The 13,982-nt window shown below is 38.2% G+C and overlaps 2 pseudogenes; both read right to left on the minus strand.

Moving 5' to 3' along the window:
• LOC104779179 lies at positions 1,508-2,148 on the minus strand (annotated as a pseudogene).
• On the minus strand, positions 3,992-9,384 carry LOC104779180 (annotated as a pseudogene).

The raw sequence follows: 13,982 nt of genomic DNA on the forward strand, positions 1-13,982 counted from the left end.
GCTATTTACATATGATCATGTTTTTTGGTGAACACGTATGTGGTTTGTATCTGCAACTTGGCACTCTGTTGATCAATTTATGAAGTCTGGCTGCATGATTTATGCTTATTCCATGAAGTCTGGCTGCATAATTTATGAAGACTGGCAGCATAATTTATGAATTCCTGCAGCCATATTCCGAAGTCTTGTAGATTGATTAATACTCTTCAATAATCCTGATCAGTAACACTGTTATTTTTGTTTAATCCTGATCAGTCAAATAAGGCTGAATCTTGGATCTTGGATGTTAGTGCTATTTACATATGATCATGTTTTTTGGTGAACACGTATGTGATTTGTATCTGCAACTTGGCACTCTGTTGACCAATTTATGAAGTATGGCTGCATAATTTATGAATATTCCATGAAGTCTGGTTGCATAATTTATGAAGTCTGGCAGCATAATTTACGAAGTCCTATAGCCATATTCTGAAGTCTTGTACCTTGATTAATACTCTTCAATAATCCTGATCAATAACACTTTTATTTTCGTTTAATCCTGATCAATCGAATAAGGCTGAATCAAAGTAGAATGTAAGAAGGAGAACGAATAAGTTTACAGATAAACCGAAAGAATAAAGAAAGCAAGCCATGTCCAATGATGAAAGAAAGAAGTAAAGAAAGCAAGCACGTTTTCATTTGATCTCATGAGCTTCCAATGATGTTTCCTTCAGTTCCTTTGAGATTTCTTCGCATGTCTAGTGGGAGAGAATATTTTTGTTGCTTTAAGCACGCGTCTATAACGAGATATTTTGGGTGGTGTGGTGGGTAATGCAGTGCTGGCAGAAGGTTCATCATCTTGAAAACTCAGTTGCTGAAATCCTTCAACAAGATCTTTGTTCAGCATTTGCGACTCATCCAAATCGCTATCCTCTGCATCTGCGTCTATCTCATCCAAATCGCTATCCTCTGCATTTGCGTCTGTGTTCAGCGTCTGCGTTTCAACCACATCTGAATAGTCTGCGTCTGACCGATCACCAATCTCAACTTTCTGATCTTCAACAAATCGATCTTTGGCCAGCGTCTGCAACTTATCCAAATTGCTATCCTCTGCATCTGCGTCTGTGTTCAGCGTCTGTGTTTCAACCACATCTGCATAGTCTGCGTCTGACCGATCACCAATCTCAACTTCCTGATCTTCTTGGTGCTGAGCAAGTGCATAACCTCTCACCCAATCTAATTCAGAGAATACGTAACCACTCTTCAAGAAGTGCATAAGAACATCATCATCTTCTTCTTCATTCGAATCACCAAGAACACTGATTACCTTAAGATCTTCTTCCATACTCATGATTTGATCATAAAAAGGCTGAACAGTAGATGAATACCTCGCACAAACAGGAAAACGATCTGATTTCTTATCGGGCTAAGCATAAGCCTCTTCTAACATCCATAGCTGCAATGCCATGGGAAACCCTTTAAGATCAATTTTCTTAAGATCTTCATCGGTAAAGGATTTTACCGACGACACCAGAATGTCAAATGAGTCTTTTCCCCAGGGATACACATGGATATTCTTTTTCGCAATGGCCAAATACTCCTTCGGAATCTTGTACTTTGTAATGCCATATGGCAACATGAAGATGGTCAAAGCAACAATCAACCTAACAAGCCGTAGCTTGTTTTCCTCATCATCCTCACCCAAGACCTTCAATTGTGCTATCAAATCATCCACATTGTAGCGTTTGTAAGGCAACAATAAAGGCCACTCACACTCAAAATCTATTGGGACTTCATCTTCTTTTATCCAGCATGGTAATCCAATGACAAGATGAAACTCAGTCAATGAGAATCTCATCGGCTTGTTGTTGATGCAAAACCAAATCTCGTCTTCCCTTGACGACACAATCTGTCTTACTACCAGAAAGTGAACAGCTGCCCAGAAAAACCCAAGCCATCACCTTATTGATTACCACCTGCTTTTCTTAAACCCTCTTTGATGATCGGGCCAAGAAAAGTATTTTCCAGCTTACTGAATAATGAGTCAGAGAGGATTTCTTTAACAGTCTTCAAGTATAAAATTTTTAAATGATTGTTGATTGATCCCTATATCTTGCAATCTTCTTCCCCAAACTTAGTAGGAGGCAATGTAATCATAGACTGATCCATTGTATTCTGCACGCCAAAACCATCAATACACAACATAGTCTATAAAAATCATATAAAGCACACTTTCTATGAGAAATTTACGAAGCAACAGTAAATCATTTGAAGCATTTAAACAGTCATGAAAAAAGAAGTTCAAAACCCAGATTTGAATCTCACAATCCGTTGAATCCTTCAAATTTAGCATCACAAACACCACAAGAAACCTTATCCAGTTCTAAGAAGCTCTCCATCTGAACGAACCCATAAGCAATTCAAACGACACTCTTTAGCTTTTGTAAACCAAAACCACACCAACTCTGAAACACCAAAAACTCAAAAACCTTACCCTAAAAAAAAATCACCGCAAGAGATTGAAGAATTTTCCATAAGCAAAACCAAATTAGAATGCATAAAATATTTCAGAGAGAGTCAAATATATACTTGAAGTACCCATTCAAGCTAATAATCTAAAACTCTAACAATCAACTAAAATAAGGCGGCTGACCACTCAATGGTCAGAGTCATTGACAAAACAGAAAGTAATAGACACTAAAGAAAAAAAAAAATCTAATCTAATGGAAACATCTAGGAATAACCTATGAACACCATATTTCAACACCCAATAGTCTAGGAATAACCTAAGAACAGTATATTAATTGCATTTAAAGAAAATCCTTAATTCACTGCTTCGTTGGTAGTTGAAAAGAAATTTCAAACTTAAGAGACAGTAAGTATCGCTGATTCAAACTACAAGTACTATAGAAGTTGATAACCAAAACACTAGTGACTGAATAAGTTTATTTAAGCGGGAATATACCAAATGAGGGTTCCACAATCTTATATTGGCAACAAATTGATACTGAAGATGACACATAAGCAACTCGGAGACCGGAGAGAAGATTAGTGAGTAGGCCAATTAGGAAGGAAAATCGCCAATGTTGAAAATTAAACCTTGTGTTAGTTTACTATGACTATTGCCATTCTCCCAATAACGATTAGTTTAATATGACTCTTCCCATTCTCCCAGTAACGAAAGAATCTGTAAAATTAATTTATTATTATTATTATTTGAATGTAGTTGTACTATCTGAAAGACATAAGATAAGATAAATTTCCAAATATCGTTTACTAAATGTAGTGGTTGAGAACTTGTATTATTCAAAACTCACACAAACCTAGCAATAGTCGATCATCATAAAATGATTGTATAGAGAGCCATCAATTATAATTCAAACTAACAGCTCAACTTTATGTCTTAGCTTCTAACCATAAATCTAATTATAAATTTATGGAGCAACCAATGTTATTTAAAGACACAGTTCTGAAATAGAAATTCTAATATGGTACATGAAAAGGTCTCAATATCACACAAAAACGTTTTATACCAATACAAATGTAAACATTTCAAATCTTGAGATTATCATTGAAATCAAAGAGAACAGAGTTGAAAATGCTTAATTTTTAACTTTGTTCTTGTTCCAAACTTAATCTCTTCATCATCTCTCCCACAGTACAAAACACTTCTCCTAAAAGTGAGAGGGAACTTGAAGAAGACGAGCTCGCAGAAGCAGAAGATGAAGAAGACGAATTTTCACCCTCTTTGAAGACTCTATCCTTGTCATAACCCATCATATGCAAGGATCTATGCCACCATTTAAAGAAACCGCATCGGTGACACTTATAGTAGAGTTTGCCAGGATTTCTTTCTGAAAGACTTAGCAGCAGGTTTGTTGGTCTATTACACTTAGGACACACACATTCTGCAAAATAAATATCATCTTTCCCGTACCACATGACATCTCAACATTTATTCTGCTTGCATCGTAAAACAACCTGCCATTCCTGATTGAGAGGAAGGGTTGAATTAAGCTTTTGAATCAATCTGGAAAATAGAATGATTGGTCATGTATCAAGTTATAAACTTAAAAAAAAAAAATCAAATAAAATGTCAGTACCAAGAAAGTAAAATCTCAGTCAAAAAGGTTGTTGCAAGTAGGTGAGTAATTAATTACCTCCATAACTGGTTGACCAAATGCATGTCTAAATTCTCTGCAATGCTTTTTAATATACTGTTCTAACTTAGAAACATCTTCGCTCCTAAATATGTCCCAAAGAGCACCTCCCATTTCTTGATGATTCTGTTTGCTTTCCACGTTTGGTTCTGCTTCCTCTTCTTGGCTATGATACCCAATAATACCATCCTATTCCTTGTATTTCTGTTTCAGCATTTCAACCTTGGCTTTTTGTTTTTCACTTACAGTTACTTCAACTATATGTGTCAGTATATTAACCGCGCCTGCCATATCCAAGTGAAGCTTAGTCGCAGAATCGCCTCTACAAAGCTCATCTGGGAACCCATAGACAATGTAACTTTTGGGACCCATATCTTGTTTGAGAAGTTTATCAGGAAGCTTTGTTGCAATGTTAAGAATTCCGGTTACTGGATTGTTATACTCTTAGAAAGGTAACGTGGATATGAACTCAGTTTCGTGACGAGGCAAAGCATTCTCAAAACTATCATTAGGAGGCCAGTCTTTTAGCTTCAACAACTTAGGTCATGAGCTTCTATATCTTTTTCCTTTCTTGTAACCATCAAAGAAGGAATCTGATGCAATGTATTCCGAACAATTAGATAAACAATCAATAGTTTCAACTTTGGGTATCCCAGAACTTCCTTATGATGATTTCATGTAGTCGCATATAGCTCGCAGCATAATGTCCGACTCCCAGCTTAAACCAGGTATGTTCTTGAGAATGTTCCTAACGATTACTGGTTCACCATTTGCCCAATGCTCTTGAAAATGCAGAAGCCCTTCTTCTTTTAAGACATCGCAAGATTCAGGAGAGAACAAGTAGTTGTCACTTGATTCCTTCCTCGAAGCTGCTTTTCTCTTCTTATCAGTTTCCAAACCAGGACAGGTGAAGTTCAAGAATCTAGAAATTTTCTTGTATGACACCATGATAGTATCTGCTTTCTGTTTCAAGTCTGACATAAATGTCAGTGGTAAGATTCGTGTGAGCTCCATGACAACATATTCACCACAACCAGATGCAAAAAAGATCCTTCCGTTATGATCAGCGTGCCACTTAATAGATTGGTTAGGATTATCTTTGTCCTCAGGAACAGAGGAGGTGAAGCTCGATTCTGAAGCATATGAACCGTGCACATATTCCTTTCCTTTGTGAATCTCTTGATAGCATTTTAAACAAAGTTCATACTTGTCATCATCACCATCATTAAAGGAGCAGCATCAGTGCAAGTCAAAAATTGAAGTTTGGCAAATATCAGTGCAAGACAAGATGATCTGCAGTAAGATCAACTAAACTGAAATGAAAGTTCATAACTTTGTATTAGATAACATAAGTTGCTTACCAGAACATGCGTTGATTAACGGGGGCTTCTATCAGAGTTGCCTTAACTTCAAAAGGTTGTATTCCTATAGAATCAGGTCATCCATATAATATTTTAGCAGAGATCCCTCAGAAGGAACATAAACCAAGAATTAGTAGCGGAAAATTCATACCTTGAATCTTTGCCTCGACTTCAATCTCATGCTTCTAAGCTTCAATTATCTCATTAAGAAACGGATGCATCAATGCAATCAGGTACTCGAGATGATGGCATCTTTCAGAATCCGGTTTCTTCTTTGATACCTGTTAGGACAGAAAAACAATCAAAAACCAAATCTTCTGCAATTAAAATATTGAAATGGATGCTAATGGTTGAAACGACCTGACCCGTTCTTTTTTTTAATAATAAATAATAATAATAATTAACTACGACTAGTGGTCCCATACCCACTAGCCACCTAACCACAATCACAAATAACAGCGGAATAACAATACCAATTAAATAACCAATAATATTCCATTAAAGAATAGCCAATATCCAATCCTAACAATTTCAATGTCAAACAACAAGAAACACCAAACCGGCAATCCTAGCAATGTTTCTAATGACCCAACTCTAGCAACCTAGCAAAGCCAGACAACATCCAATCGAGTTCCTAAAACATCTTACTCTTTATTGCCTTGATTCCACAATCACATTTTGCCTTTACCTGCACCACAAACACAAATTGAGATGCATAAGTATTTGATACATACTCAATGAGGCAATCCTCCCATCTACTGGGCTATACATACAAGCAATAAGATCTCTCATGCCACAAACAACAACAATAAAACAAACCAGGAACATGAACAAGTGACCCGACATGATCCGGTTACTGTCAGAAGGGTGTCGATCGATACCAGAAGGTGTCGACCAACACTGGACATCTGGTGTCGACCAACACCACTTGGGTGTCGACCGACACCTGCTCGACACCCCCAAAACCCTAACGGTGTCGACCGACACCTCCACATGGTGTCGACCGACACTCGCTAAGTTCCCGAGCCGTCCGCGTTAGTGTCGACTAACACCATATTGGTGTCAACCGACACCACTATCGAGCAGTGTTTTCCTTCGAACAGAACCTCCGAATCTCACCTCCAAACTGCTCCTTTTCGTCCCACACAATCCCAGGAACGAATCCAAGCCTCAGGAGCTACGAAAAACTCACATACAACCAAAACAAACAACCAAACAACACACAATATCACAGAAACAAAGATCTTAGCTTAGATAAGCCATGGTCATGCACTCACCTTAGCCAACAAAGAGATCTAAGCCAAAAAGACGAAGCTACCACCACAAAAACCTTCCCACCACTTTCCTAGCCTTGGATCTTCACTCTCACAGCAAGATCTCTCCAAAAACACCTTCAAATCTCACAAACTCTCTCTAAAACCTCAAGAACAGTTTCTCTCCTTTTTCTCTCAAAAAAACATAAAGCGGCAGACAAAATAATACCCGAAAACCCTTCTAGTCGACCATTCCCTTATATAACCCGGTCCAATGGTTTTTCCTAAACCAAACCGGTTCAAATCGATAATTAAATCGATCTGGTCGAACCAGAATAAGTGGTGTCGACGGACACTACCATGAGTGTCGATCGACACCCACCCCCAAAACGCTAAGTTTTGGTTCGCGGGCGTTACAACGGTAATCTCATTTACCTCAATTAAACCCTTCAATTTCAAGCATTCCCTGCAGTTACAAATTTTGAGGCAAAAATGACATTTTTTAACAACACCCTTCTCACAAAATAGATGTGGATACCTGCAAAAAAACAACAAATCGAGTTGAAATCAAAACGTATTTTAGCAAAATGCATTTTAAAGTTTAGACAGAAACTTACCATTTTCTTGTACATTGCTGACAATACATTGGCATTTTACATTCATTGCAAAGGATAAGCATTCCCTTATCCCCATCCAAATATTGATGGCAGAAATCGTGGTCTTTCTCCATGTTTCAGCTAGTAGACTTCAAAAACTTTTTTGCAAGCTGCTAAACTAAAATGTTAATTATTCTTTTTTATAGAGGTAGGAGTGTTAAGTTGGTTAAACCAACCCGAACCAACCCATACTCATATTGATTCAATGATTCAATGTTAAATGGATAATGAGTCAACCCAACTCATTTAGCAAATGCTTTGGATCAACTCATTAACTCAATTATTTGATGGTTTTAATGGTTAAATGGGTCAACCCATTTAATGACATACTCCAAAAACCACTTCATACGTTAAACATATTTAGTCTCTAAAGTCCAATAATAGTAAATAATTGAAGAACAAAATAATAAAAGGAAAAATGTCAAAAAAAATCATGAACTTTCAAATTTGGGAAGAAAAAAGCATGAACTTTCAAAATGTCATTTTAATTCTAAACTTTCCGCTGACTTTTCAATAAAATAAGCAAGTTTGGTTGACTCGGCCATTTGAGGCATGGCATTAATAATAACGGAGTTAACTTCCGTTAACACTTGGCAGTCTTTGTCTGGCTCGTTTACAAAGCAACATCGTTTTAAAAAATGAAAATAAAAACTGAAACCAATATTGATCGAACCCCTAACCTTGAATGTCTAGAACAAGTACTCTTCCATCGAGCGATGATAACAATTTGGTAAAATGTCAAACAGAAATGTATATATACACAATTAATTTAAAATAAGAAACAGATCGGCCATGGCTAAGCTCTACACTACCACTTGTTCTTCACTTCTCTTGGTTTCCTCTGTAAACTCAAGAAAGAGCTTCTCTCTCTTCTTATATCTCCCTTAAACCCAATTCTCTCTTTCTTTTTTGGTATTGATATTGTTATTAATGGATTAAGTGGTTTATCTAGAGATTAACTTCATACATTTCGAAAAAGAAGAATCTCACAGTATCAGTCTAGAGAGAGACCCAGCGAGATCGGAAGATATGGCTTCTAGACCAGCTTAACCACGTACACATAAATCACAACATAACTTGAACCTCAGCTGTGAAAGTTCCTATAACACCAAAATCAATCTTGTTTAGACCAGCTTTGACAAAACTCTACATAAGATACGACACTCAACCCAATGTCCCTAACCAACTTAATTCAATTTACCAACTGTAATATAAACTGGTCTAAGTATATATCTGACGAAATCAAGAGCTATTTTTCAGATTGATTCAACCTTAACAGTTAAAGCCATACACCGATACTCTACTTATGCAGAAGAACGAGCTGCAACCTTCTGTTTTTTAGTCTTCCAAAAAATTGGAGAAGAGCCAACCGTAACAAACCAACGACTCACATATCGTCTCGACAGAGGACACCCTCTCCAATCAGAATCACACCAGCCATACAACTTTAAATCACAGTCAGAGTTTAACAACATACCCTGTCCCGGTGTGCCCTTCAAGTACCGCACAACACACAATGCACAATTCCAATGATCCAATCTGGGGCTGTACATAAATTGAGACAAAATGTGGACAACATAAGTCAAAATGTGGACAATCGTCGATAACGCTCTGGTTCATCTAACAAAGGACCATCAGAGAGAGCAAGCTTGTGTTGTTGTTCAATAGGAAATGCCGCGGGCTGTAAACCGAGATATCCCACTTCGCTTATGATATCTAGTGTGTATTTTCTTTGGCAGAAAAAGATGCCATCATTGTTTCTTGCCACGACGATGCCTAAGAAGTATTTTAACGAGCCCAGGTCCTTAATATGAAAGCATTCACTTAGATACTGCTTAAACTGTGCTATGCCTGCTGTATCATTGCCACCAATGATAAGGTCATCAACATAGACCAGGATGTAGATTTCAGATGTACCTCGTCGCAAGTGGAACATGGAATAGTCGGCATGTGACTCCTTGAAACCATACTTCATAAGCGCTCCCTTCAAATTAACGAATTAACATCGTGGAGCCGCTTTAACCCCTAGAGAGACTTTTTCAACAAACAAACTGAGTTTTTATCTACATTATTACGAAAACCTGGTGGAAGTTGCATATACACTTCCTCCTCCAAATCACCATGTAAGAAAGCGTTGTTGACATCCATTTGATGCAACTCCCACTGTTATGCTGCAGTAACTCCAAGAAATGTCTGAACCATTGTCATCTTGACAACCGGTGCAAACGTCTCGTCATAATCCACTCCTTCTTTTTGATTGTTCCCCAAGACCACCAAACGAGCTTTGTGTTTCTCAACGTTCCATCAGCTCGATACTTGAGTTTATAAATCCATTTGCATCCAATCGCTTTTTTTCCTGGTGGCAAAGTTGTCACAGTCCACGTTTGATTATTTTTGAGTGCATCAATCTCCTTCTACATTGCCTCTCGCCACTGCATCACGAAAAGTAGTAGGCTCCTTGCCAGCAATAATTGACGCCAGAATTGCTCTATACTTTGGAGAAAATTGACTGCAGTCTATGTACTTGGAGATGGGAAAATCGATCCCTTCAACTGTCTCTCATGCAGCTTTGTCCGAATCACACACAACCTGCAATACATAGTCCTTCAGTCTAGCTAGCGGAACTTTTTGACGCTTTCCACGGCCGAGCTGTTCAACCGGAGGCGTCTCTACAACATTATCTTCTTCGACGTCTTCTACTACAACATTCTCGTGCTCTGCTTCTTAAGACAAAGTGTCACTCTCTTCAATCATTTCCTCGATTGTAGTGTCAACACTTGTCTAGAGTGTTTGATCACTAGACTCCTGTTCTGTTTCCAAGTTAGCAACTGCAGTATCTTCTACGACCACAACCTCTAACTCGTGAGGATCCTCCTCACCAAAAACAGCAATGTTGTTCAACAATTCCTCTCGAACATCACTAACTTCATCTGAACTCAATGGGAAAGTCTTCTCAACAAATACCACATCCCGTGATACAAAGAGCTCTTCTGTTTCTAAATCAAACATGGTCCAACCTTTTTTCCCAAAAGGATAACCAACGAACAAGCAACGCCTACTTCTTTCTTCAAACTTATCTCCTCCTCTCCGTTGCTTATGCGCAAACCCGAGTCATCCAAACACTCTCAAGTTGTCGTACGCTGGAGGAGTCTCATAGATTAGTTTGTAAGGCGTCTTCATAAGTCGCGATGGTGTTTTGTTTATCAAATAGGCTGTTGTGAGAACACTTTCTCCCCAGAATTTGATTGGAAGTGAGGATTGAAACAAAAGTACTCTCGCCAAGTTGAGGATATGTCGATGCTTTCGCTATACTCTCCCATTTTGCTGCGGTGTACCAACGCAAGACGTTTGGTGTATGATTCCTTTTTTCTGTAAATTAATTTGTGAGACAAGTGAATTCCGTTCCGTTGTCACTTCTAACTATTTTGACATGTTTGTTGAATTGGTTAAACATTAACGTAATGAAATTCCTTAGTGTTTGCTTCACTTGTGATTTTTCTCGAAGCAAATACACTCTGACTCCTCTTGAGAAGTCGTCAACAATGGTCAAGAAGTAAAATGAATTGCACAAAGTAGGACTGCGATATGGTCCCCATAAGTCGCACTGAATCATATCAAAAACTTCGTCGCTTGTATTGTTACTTGTGTGAAAAGCCTCGCGGCTATGTTTTTCTTTTACACAAATTTCACAAACTGAAAAATCCATATTTCGACTACAAACAACAGAAAGCAAATCTAAAACACCATTAGATGGATGTCCCAGCCGCTGATGCCACATATCCTCGGCTCCATCCTTATTCAAATGAAAAGCACTAAAAATAGGCAAGCGACAAAAGAAGTACAGCCCGTCTCTAAGTTCTCTTGCTCCAGTCAGCCTCCTTGTTGTACGGTCCTGTACCACACAACCTTTGTTAGTGATTTGCATCACAACATCAAGATCCTTCACGAGCTGAGAAACTGAGATCAGATTGCATCTTAAATCAGGCACAAACAGCACATTCTTTAACTCAAATTCATCATCAAAAACCATTGTTCCTTTTTTTCTTGGACAAAGTTTTGCATCCGTTTGGCAAACCAATTGAACAAGGCAACATGTACTTCTGATCAACAAGCATTTCACTGAACCCCGTCATATGATTCGAGGCTCCTGTATCAAGGACCCAGTCAGGGGAAAAAGGCTTACCGGTGAGTGGTGGTTCTGCCACCTCTTTCTCCTTGAGAAGTTTGATCAGGGTCCCCCACTGCTCGTTGCTCAACCTCGTGTATCCATTCCTCTCAGCCTCGACAGTCACGTTACCTTCACTTTGAACAACTATAGCATTTGCGCGGATCACTCCATGTCCCGACCAGCTCCTCCTCTACCGCTACCACGTCCTCCTTAACGAGAGCGTTCACCCCACCATGGCGGATATCCAATGACTTGGAAACATGTCTCCGCCTTGTGTCCTGTCTTCTTACACGCAGCACAAAACAGTCGTGTTTTGGCTTCAAAACCGGCTGTGACGTTTCCACTGCGAGCAACAAAGGCCACCTGAGATGCTTGTTGTTCTCTCCCACGCATGACAGTGTTGTCCGTTCTACAGACTTCACCTTGGAGTAGACTTGATTCATGTTAGGCAAGGGGTCCGTACTTATTATGAAGTGCAAACTCCTTCGTACACCGTATCATCTAGACCAAGAGAAAATGATGAATCCGGTCATCTTCCTTCTTCTTCTCAAGCTCCATGGTGATGTTGCAACTGCATCCTCTACATTTGCACGCCAACGTTGGTTCATAGTTACTCAGATCTTCCCACAAGACTTGTAGCTTCCCATAGTAGTCGATCACCATGTGTTTCCTTGACGGCAGAAAGCAAGCTATGCCTAAATCTCCTGGATCTTATGACCATCTCCTGGATCTTGGGATCCACCGTGTTGAGAATCCACAAAGACACCATCGACTTTGCGGAAACCCAATCTTCATATTCTGCATTTTCCTTGTTTGGTTCGGTCACACTTCCGTCAACAAAACTAAATTGTTTCTTGACTCGCAATGCCGTTCTCACCGCCTGAGCCCACTCATCAAAGTTGTCACCATTGAACTGAACCTGGGCGATGATGACTCCAAGATTCTCGATCGCCGCCAGTTGGTATGCCGCTGCCATCGTCTTTGACGACTCTGTTTTGACACTCTTTTCAGACATTTTCTTCTGTTTTTCTTTCTGGCACTGCTACCATGTTAAATTAGGATTTGATATGGGTTTCCAACTTAAAACCAATTGACAATAAGTGGATAGGCCCTAACCCTTTATATATTACCTAGTCCTTTCACATCTATCAGATGTTGAATCTTTTCTCCACACGCCCCCTCGAGATGATCGCTCTTCTAGCCATTAATCTGGACAAAATCCATCACGCCCCCTCGAGATAATGCTTTTTATTTAGCCATCTCGATGGAATTGAGCCTTTCCTTGGGCCATCAATTAATGGGGTTATCGGGCCGCTATCCGGATCGGATTAATTAACGGGCCAGCGTGTGTAGGCTTGGATACTATGTAAAGTAGAGTTCAGGCTCTAGAATTTGTGTTATCATTTATCGTAGTAAAGGGTTACATTATATACTACTGATACAAATCTTAACAAGATAATAACAAATCTATATGAATATCTGGATCCTTCTAGAATATACGAACGGTAGAGATCTTCAAAGATCAGACTTGATCTTCAAGTAACACTGGTTAACAATTACCTAACTGGTTTATCATATAAGATGTGGAACATTTTACAATTTGAAAGTGAAACTGTAGCAGTTCATTTACTTAGTTCACCAATTAATTTGTATGATCTTCATTGGTTCATAAATTTCTATAATCATTATTAAGTTCATTATTTCTACCGATCTATCCATAGAAGCAAGACTAAACTAGTTTTAGTGACGTATGCATTTTCATCTAAATGATCTATTTATTTAAATGATACATCTAAATGATTTATTTCAATGGCAAATGACCCAACAAACAAGATAAAAAAATAGTTCATTTGGATGGTCAATCAATAGTTCTCCTGTTATTTTTTTATGAACCATCTTCATCCAAATGGTCCAACTAGAATCATCCAAATGAGTTTCAAATTTTTTACTAAAATTTGAAAACCCATTCAGATGATCCATGTGAATGATTCTGGATGATGCTCTTTTTTTTTTTATAAAAATGAACAGATGGTCCATCCAAATGAATAAATGAATATTGGACTCTCATCCTCCACAGACCATACGATGATATTTGGGTCGACATAAAGAGCTTTCCATAACACAATTATATTTGGCAGTATATACTTTCTACATTTGTACTCACTTTTCAATTACTTCTCAGTTACTAATTAAATTCAATTAATTTTACGAAGTATTAACGTTTTGTAGTTTTGGGTTGAAACAAATATTAACTGTTTCTAATATTATAATTTTATATTTTTTTCTTAACGTTACAAAGTATGTTCTCCTTAATTACAATTCTTGTATTCCTTATATAACTAAGTAAAATTAGGGTGATTACCATCATTGTTGTCAATTCTTTCAAATTCAGTTTTTATTTTCTT

Source organism: Camelina sativa, chromosome 3 (genome assembly GCF_000633955.1).
Source record: "Camelina sativa cultivar DH55 chromosome 3, Cs, whole genome shotgun sequence".
In the NCBI taxonomy this organism is placed as follows: domain Eukaryota; kingdom Viridiplantae; phylum Streptophyta; class Magnoliopsida; order Brassicales; family Brassicaceae; genus Camelina; species Camelina sativa.